At 55.1% G+C, this 7,647-nt stretch overlaps 1 protein-coding gene across 1 annotated transcript in view; it reads left to right on the plus strand.

Annotated features, from left to right (window-relative positions):
• Positions 1-7,647, plus strand: part of Sorcs2 (sortilin related VPS10 domain containing receptor 2) — a 350,334-nt gene that overhangs the window by 11,798 nt on the left and 330,889 nt on the right. The gene's annotated exons all lie outside the window — the stretch shown is intronic.

The raw sequence follows: 7,647 nt of genomic DNA on the forward strand, positions 1-7,647 counted from the left end.
TTTTTTTTTTTTTTTTTATTTCTGATTTTTGTTTCTAAGCCTGGCTTTTGTGCTCTGTGTTGTCATAGCTTAGATGCCAGCCAGCGTTTGATCAGAGGTTGTCTCCAAGCCCCTTGCCCTAGTTAGCTCCGAGATGCTGTTAGAGACCTTTGTGTGGTAGGGAAAAGAAGTCAGAATTCTGGCTGTTTTGGAATCTTCCTGGCTTTCACCTCCACTGGGCCGCTCTTGCTTCCTGTGTGCACACCTGGCCTTGGGGCAGCAGGGGTCCTTTTCAGTCCCTGCACACACGTCCTCAGCCTCAGCCCTTCCACACGGCCTTGCAGCACATTGCATGGATGGCGCCAATAAATGCGTCACCCCCGTTCCCCACAGTCTGACTCACCCTCCTCTGTGGCCCTGCAGCTGCGGGTCCTTTCGGATGGTTCCACCCGGGGTCTCTAAATCTATCCTGTTGGGACAGTGGTGTGGAAAAGACCCTAAATCTCCTAGTTTGTTCCTAAAGTTCAGCAGTTTTCAAGCACAAATTCTTCTCAGGTTGCTGTATGCTATTGGGTGATTTCCTGAACATGGAAATGGTTGTTTTGTCAATTTTGTGCAGCTTTGTAGCTGACTTTTGGGAGCTGACTTGCAACCTCCGCCTTTGGCTACCCCTGGGAGGCCTGTGTCCTAGCTGCACATTTCTGACTGGGAAGTACAGTGGGCAGTGATGAGGCTCCTAGGCAGGGTGGAGTCGGCAGGAAGGGGCTGCATGAGAGGCTGAAAAGGTTGCCTGGCACTGATGCAGCCTTTTAGTAGAGGAGGAAGATGGTAGCTTCCCCGGGGAAGGGACTCCTCCAACCTTTTACTCAGTCAACAGAGATGACATAGGAACCTGGATCTGCTGACTCCCAATCCAGTGATTTCTTCCTTCTACCAGAGTGTGGTTCACATTAGTAATTAGTTTAGAGGCTCAGATCTGGAAGTTTTCATTATACAGGTCACATAGATCCATATACCCACCTATGTACCAACTTATCCATCCATCCACCCACCCATCCATCCATCCATCCATCCATCCATCCATCCATCCATCCACCCACCCATCCACACACCCGTCTATTCACCTATCCTATTTGTCCATCCATCCTATATATACATACATGTATCTATCCATAAGTCCATCCACCCACCCTTCCATCTAGGGGACATCCAACATCAAATTCTTACCTCTATGCCTATCCATCCATCCACCCATCCATCTGTCTATCCATCCATCCATCCATCCATCCATCCATCCATCCATCCATCCATCCTTTCTTCCATCCATCCATCCATCCATCCATCCATCCATCCATCCATCCATCCAGCTACTTGCCCACTCAACCATCCACTCTCACATCCACCCATCTATCCACCCCAGCCATCTACTCAACCATCCATCCTACTATCTACCTATCCATCCAATCACCACCCATCCATCTGCCTATGTACCTGCACAACCAATAATGCCCTCCAAGTGTCCCCTGTGTAACTAGTACTGTACAGGGCTTTGCAGTCCAATGGGGAACAGAAGTTGGCACTGGTCCATGGATGGTTCATCTCAGAATGGCTGAACTTTTGTCTACAGAAAGGGCCTTCAAGAGGCGCTTGAAGGGGAGCGCTTGCTAATCTACTGGTGTTGATCCCAGCGTTAGCTCTTCTGAAGAAACCAGTGAAGTTAACCCTCAAGTGGCAGGTCTTCAAACCACGATTTTAAGCCAAAATTTTGTCTGTAAGGATTTTAAAAGTTAAATGAAATGTCAATTTCATATTCGATAATTTGGTGACAACTTTGATTTCTGAAATGAATCTTCACACAAGAACACTGCAATGTTTATTTTTAAATGCCCTTTAAAATGGCAGGCTTCGCAATCTCTCCTCCAGAGAACCCAGAACCGCGCGCCCCGGGCCCCCTCTGCAAGTGCGGCAGAGAGCCGCAGAGCCCCAGGCACTTGCCAGTTGCTTTTGGCGGCCTCGGCAATGCCAGGAACCATATGGAAACCGAGAAACTCAGCGAAAGATCTGGAGGCTTTGTCTGTGTGACAACAAATAGTCCGATATTTGGAAACAAGAGATCTTCAACTAAATCTTGAGTCATCCTCTGGAAATCCCTAAATGGAACCTCAGAGGAGTTCGTGTTGTCGCCCATTTCATCTCCTTCTTCTCTATTTTCTTCCTGGATGATTCATTCGACAATCACTCCCGTCTGCAGCTCTAGCTCTAATGGTCTCCTCAGCACCACGTCTCAAGTCCTCCTAGCAGCCCTGCTGGCGTGGTAGCGATGGTTAGGCCTCAACAAGAGTCTGTGTCCTCTCATCTCTCCTGGCCTCCCCCGCAGGGGGGACAGAAGCCGTGAGCCTGGGCTCTGGGCAGAGGGATGTCAGTGACAGAGTGCCTTCCAGGTCCCATCCTTACAAAGCTTCCTGCAATTCTGTGGCTCCTGTCATGTGACCGAGAACCACTTACTCTGGGTGGCAAGGCTACAGGAAGAAGGAGGGTCACATGCTCTCCATTCGAGTGGACATCATGAACAAGGGAAGTAATCTTTTTGGGGCGCACACTGGGACTGGCCCCACCTGCTACTGCAGTGAGCCTGGCCTATGCTGACCTCCAGCTCCAGGATGGCCTACGACAACTCAGGCTGTGTTCAAGGTTGTGCCTGGCACCCTCTCTTCAAATTTGTCCTCTCCTTGTCCTCATCGTCCCCAAACACTCCTGGGTCTCTAGACCACTGGGAGCTCCAGGTCTTCACCTCCACCCCCTCACCTCCTCCACTCCTGGACCAACACTCTGGCTTCCAGGTTGGTCTCTCCCTCAGTTTTAACCATGTATTCCTTTTCTTGCAAGTCCTAGAAGGTTCTCCTTGACCTTGTAATAGAATGCAGACTTTTCAATACCTGAATTCATTAACTTTTCGTTGCTAGGACAAAATCCCTGTCATGCACACCTCAGAGGAGGAGCAGTTGATTTGCTCACAGTTCCTGGTGGTCCAGGCCACAGTCAGCTGGCTCCAAGGCATCATGGCAGAAGGCCGTGGTGGAAGACAGCTGCTCATCCTGAGGGGGTCAGGCAGGGCGAGCCACAGAGCCAGGGAGAGAGGAGAGGCCGGGGCAGAATGCACTCTTCAGGGGTATGCTCCAGGCCTCTGTTTCCTCCCATGGGGACCCGCTCAGCACACTCAGCTGCATACCCACCAATGGATTAAGCCATCAAGGCCAGCACCGGCGTGGCCCAGTCCACTCAAGGCCCCATGTCCGTCCCCTGGGGGTCCAGCCCTCGGTGCATGAGACTTTGGGGGACACTTCTTACTTAAGCCATAAAAGAACCTGAGACCTCGAGCCTCTGGACCCTGCCTTTCCCTCCAGCGGTATTGTCACCCTGTCCTCTCTCCGGCAGGCTGTTCACTGGTCCCTGCGGAGCCACCAAGCTATGTCTCTGTTCCTCTGTTTATCAGTGACCAGGCTCTGACTCATCACTCTCAGCCCACCTGGCTGTATTTTCCTCAGATACCAACACCTCAGGCAGAGTAACCTCTCCCCTTCTTCCTTCCACTGTGCTCAGCACATATGTCCATAATAACCTGTGTTCTCTGGGGTGTCTGCAGTTGTTAAGCAGAAACAAAGAGCTACAGGGTCAAAAAACTGAGGGTGGGGTGGGGGGAAGCCATGGAATGAATGAAGCCAGAACAGTTTTTAAGTCATAGAGCATTTCAGTCCTTAATATGCCCCCGTCAGGTGGTGCTGGACCAGTGACATGCAGTCTGCGGCTCTTTTGGGGGTTAGTGATCTGTGAGAGTCCTAAGGCAGCCCCTCTTCTCATTTCACAGATGGGGAAACCGAGGCCCAGAGCACACAGCTGGTGAGGGGCCACATGGAGAGAGGGAGGAAGAATGAGAGCAGGCGGAAGGTGCTTGCTGGGGAGCCACTGTCCCTGCAGAGGGTGGCGCCCGCCAGCGGGAGGACTTCCTGCTTGGCTCCACGGTGAGAGCTGTGGGTTTGTAAAGGACTACACACTGCGCCCAGCCTGGTCTGGGACCGGGCTGAAGATGGCAACGTGGGACATCAGGGACCCTTGCTTCAGCCTGCAGAGGGTGTTCCTTGGGACTCGTCATTGTGCTCCATTGAGGCCTAGTTTTTGCGGCACACGCTGCAGCCGGCTCAGGTGTTCTGAGCATCAGGCATGTGCGTGGTTATCGGCATGGAACACCCTGGCTTAGGTGTGCTTGCCTGTGTCCCCCACGGTCACTGTGACAGTGCTTGGTCCCCACTACTGAGAAGTGGCACCAAAGTGGGGCTGAGTGGGAGGTCCTTAGGGCCTCAGAGCCCCAGCTGTCATGGTCCTCCAGTCCCTCTCACTGTCCCTGCCTCTACCAGAGCCTGTCTGTGCTCCTACCAGAATATGAGCCTGAGAGGGTGGCTTCGGGCCTGGGGCTTCCCTGCCATCTCCCTTGGGGGCTGAAACCATGCCAGGCACACAGTAGGTGCTTTGTCAGTATGTGGTGGATGGCAAGGTAAGCCAGTTCCTTATGCTTTCCACCTCAGGGCCTGGCTGGTCCACAAAGGTGGGTCCCAGGGACAAGCTGTTCCTGACTAGGCGTCAGCACAACAGCAGGAAGTCCTTGAACACGTGTAGACCTGGCCCTTCTGATCTGCTGCCCCCCGCCCTCCCTCCATGGCCTTGCTCTGTTGCCCCTGACCCTTTGATAACAAGGCTGTCACACTTGTCACTGAAAGTCATTAGGTGACTTCTTTGTGAGCCCTGGCACCCCGCTTGTCCAGAGAGGTGAAACTGAACTTCTCAGCTGGGCAGGAGCTGGGGTCAGGAGTGGCCTGGGGGCTTCAAGCAGCCAGGACGGCCGCACTTCCTCCCAGGGGTGCTAGTCGGGCCTGGACTTCTCACCCACCGGAGGCCAACTCTGCTCACTGAGATGTGCAGTTCAAGCGCTGCCACATTTATAAAGATAAAGTAAAATATTATCACTAGTGATCTTCAGTAATTTAGAAAAGCTGGGGACTCCTAATGAGCAAATGGTCTGACTAAGTGCAGGAAAGACAAAGTGCCCCCCGCCTGCCCTGGGTACACAGCGCTGTCGTGAAGTCAGCAGGCGGGCATGGCTCTCTGGGGGCTCAGCGGAGCGCCCACTCACCTTCTGTGGAGAGCATCATTTACTGGGGTCCCACTAATGTGCCGGGTCTTCAGCTTCTACTTCCTCTTGAGTCTTTCTTCTCCTCTAATTTTCTTTTTAACTTTCTTATTTTTTATTTCTTCTTTTTTTAAAAAAATTGGGACAAAAGCCAGATGTGGTGGCACATGCCTGTAATCTCAGCACTTGGGAGGCTGAGGCAGGAGGACTGCAGTGAGTTCCAGGCCAGCCTGGGCTACATAGTGAGCTCAAGGCCATCCTGAACTGCATAACAAGATCCTGTCTCAACAACAACAAAAAAACAAAGCAGAAGGGAAGAGGAGATCTCACCAAATTGCACACTCTGGCCGCGAACTTGTGATCCTCATGCCTCAGCTTCCTGAGTGGCGGGGATTGCAAACATACAGCACATGAAAAGGTGCAGAGACTGGGGATGCAGCCCAGTGGTGGAGCACTTGCTTAGCCTGCGCAAAGCCCCAGCTTCAATCCCTGGCCCCGGGGCAGGGTGCAGTGTCACCTGTCACCTGTCCGGACCTGCATCCTCTCCCACCTGGGCGGCTGTAGTGATGCAAGTCTCGGTCAGCTGAACTACGGGTGGGCAGCTGGGATCTGGGCCTCAGAGGAGTGACGTCCCTGAGGGCCCCACACACAAGTGTCATAAAACTCAGGTGATGCTGTGTGGTCCTGAGGTCAGAAAGGCAGGTTGCAATCTGACCTCTGCACCTCTAGCTGGGTAGCCTCAGGTTGTCACTGAACTTCTGAGTCCCTTCCCTCATCCATCATTGGGGATGATCACCCACACCCGATAGCCGGGCCACAAGAGTGACACATGAGAGCCGGCCCTGCGTAGCAATGCCTGAGAGCAGAGGCCCCTCTTATCCAGCCTGGAGGAGGCACCCAAAGGCAATAGATGCAGTGACTTGTCACAGGCTTCTTGAGAATGACACTTAGAGGATTCTTTGATTTAAGCCAAACCCAAACAGCCAAACTCTGGATGAGACTTCAGAGATTGTGCAGCCCGCTCACAGAGGCTGGAAACGTGGTCTCCCCTCTCATGCCCAGCTAGGGCTCCCTTCAACCTCAGGATGACTGGTCCTGCATCCTGTGCCAACCAGATGTTCCAACAGCTGCACACAGTGCTCAATCTGAACTCAGCAGGCTGGGAATCAACAGCACAGAGGGTGTGAGGGCCTGCCCAGGAGGAGGCCTTCCCAGATGTCCACCCACCCCTGCCGTCACGGCCCCTAGCGCTTGCACAGGGAGCCTTCGGTCCTGCTGCCTTTGCTGTGGGACAGCATTTCCTGGCCAGGGCACTGGATGCCTCAATCCTCAGGGAACCCTATTCCCTGTCTTTTCCCAGCATTGGAGTCCTCAGGCCTCAGCCTTGCTCTGTGCTTTCTCTGAAGAGGCCACGCTGGGCGCTGGAGGGTCTATCGCAGGGACTTCTGGGGAACAGCGGAGGAGGGGTGGACTCTGTCCTGGCAGAGGGAATGGCTCACCTGGGCTCTGCCTGAGCTTTCTAGGGACACCTCTGCCCTGTGTTTGTCCCGCCGTCAGTCTGGAGCACACAGTGGGTGCCCCTTGGAGGTATTTAATAGACATCGAGTAGCTACAGGACCTCTGCTGGCACTTTCTGCTCTGCGTCTCAGTTTGCACCCATTTCGTGGTGGCTGGCCAGGTCCCGCTGAGCACTCGCACTCTGCTGCCCTCTCCAAGGTGTCCCCAAACAGCTACTGTCTCCCATTCAGGGCTGCCCCAGGGAGGTCCCCATGTGGGTGGGTGGGGGGCAAGTCGTGAAGCCAGTCTGGACACCCAGCTGGGGCACTGGGGCCACCCTGGGCTGTGCCTGGAAGGCTGCCGCTCTGGGCCTTTTAAGAGATCCTGGTCGTCCCCCCCCCCGCAACCCCCCGGTGGGAACCCCTTCCAGGTGCCCAGTCGGGCTCTCCGGAGTTGTTCTGCCTGGGACCCAGTCCCCTTGGGTGTGGTTTGTTTCCTTTCCAGATGGTCAGCCCTGGGTGGGATCTGGCTGCTTGTCACCACTCTGCCTCTACTCGGAGGGCCGGGATCCTGGCTGGTGTACAGTGCGTGCATAGTGAATGCCGAGGACACGTAGAGAAGTGAGAGGACTCAGAGACAGAAGGAAAAGGGAGAAAGGAACCGGATCCGCCCAAGAGCCCAGGTGCGCCTGGCTCGGACCTCCCACCGGGCCCAGTCCTGGCAGGCCAGCCGGCAGGTGGCGCTGCGCACTCGGGCGCCTGGTCGCCAGTCCCCTCCTCCGCCCGCCCCGCGCCGGCTCTTTCTCCGCGCCCTCGCCGCGCTCCCCGGCGCCTCAGCTCTGCGCTCCCGGCCGCGGGCTCCTCGCACCCGGCACACTCAGCCACCATGGCGCCCCGGGGTCCCCCTTACGCCCGGGCCCCGAGCCCCTGGGCGCCCTGGCAGTTGCCCTCGTCGCCGCGCTGGCCGCGCGCGCGGCCGCTGCTCCTGCT

This window comes from Octodon degus, unplaced genomic scaffold (genome assembly GCF_000260255.1).
Source record: "Octodon degus isolate 3935 unplaced genomic scaffold, OctDeg1.0 scaffold00006, whole genome shotgun sequence".
NCBI lineage: Eukaryota > Metazoa > Chordata > Mammalia > Rodentia > Octodontidae > Octodon > Octodon degus.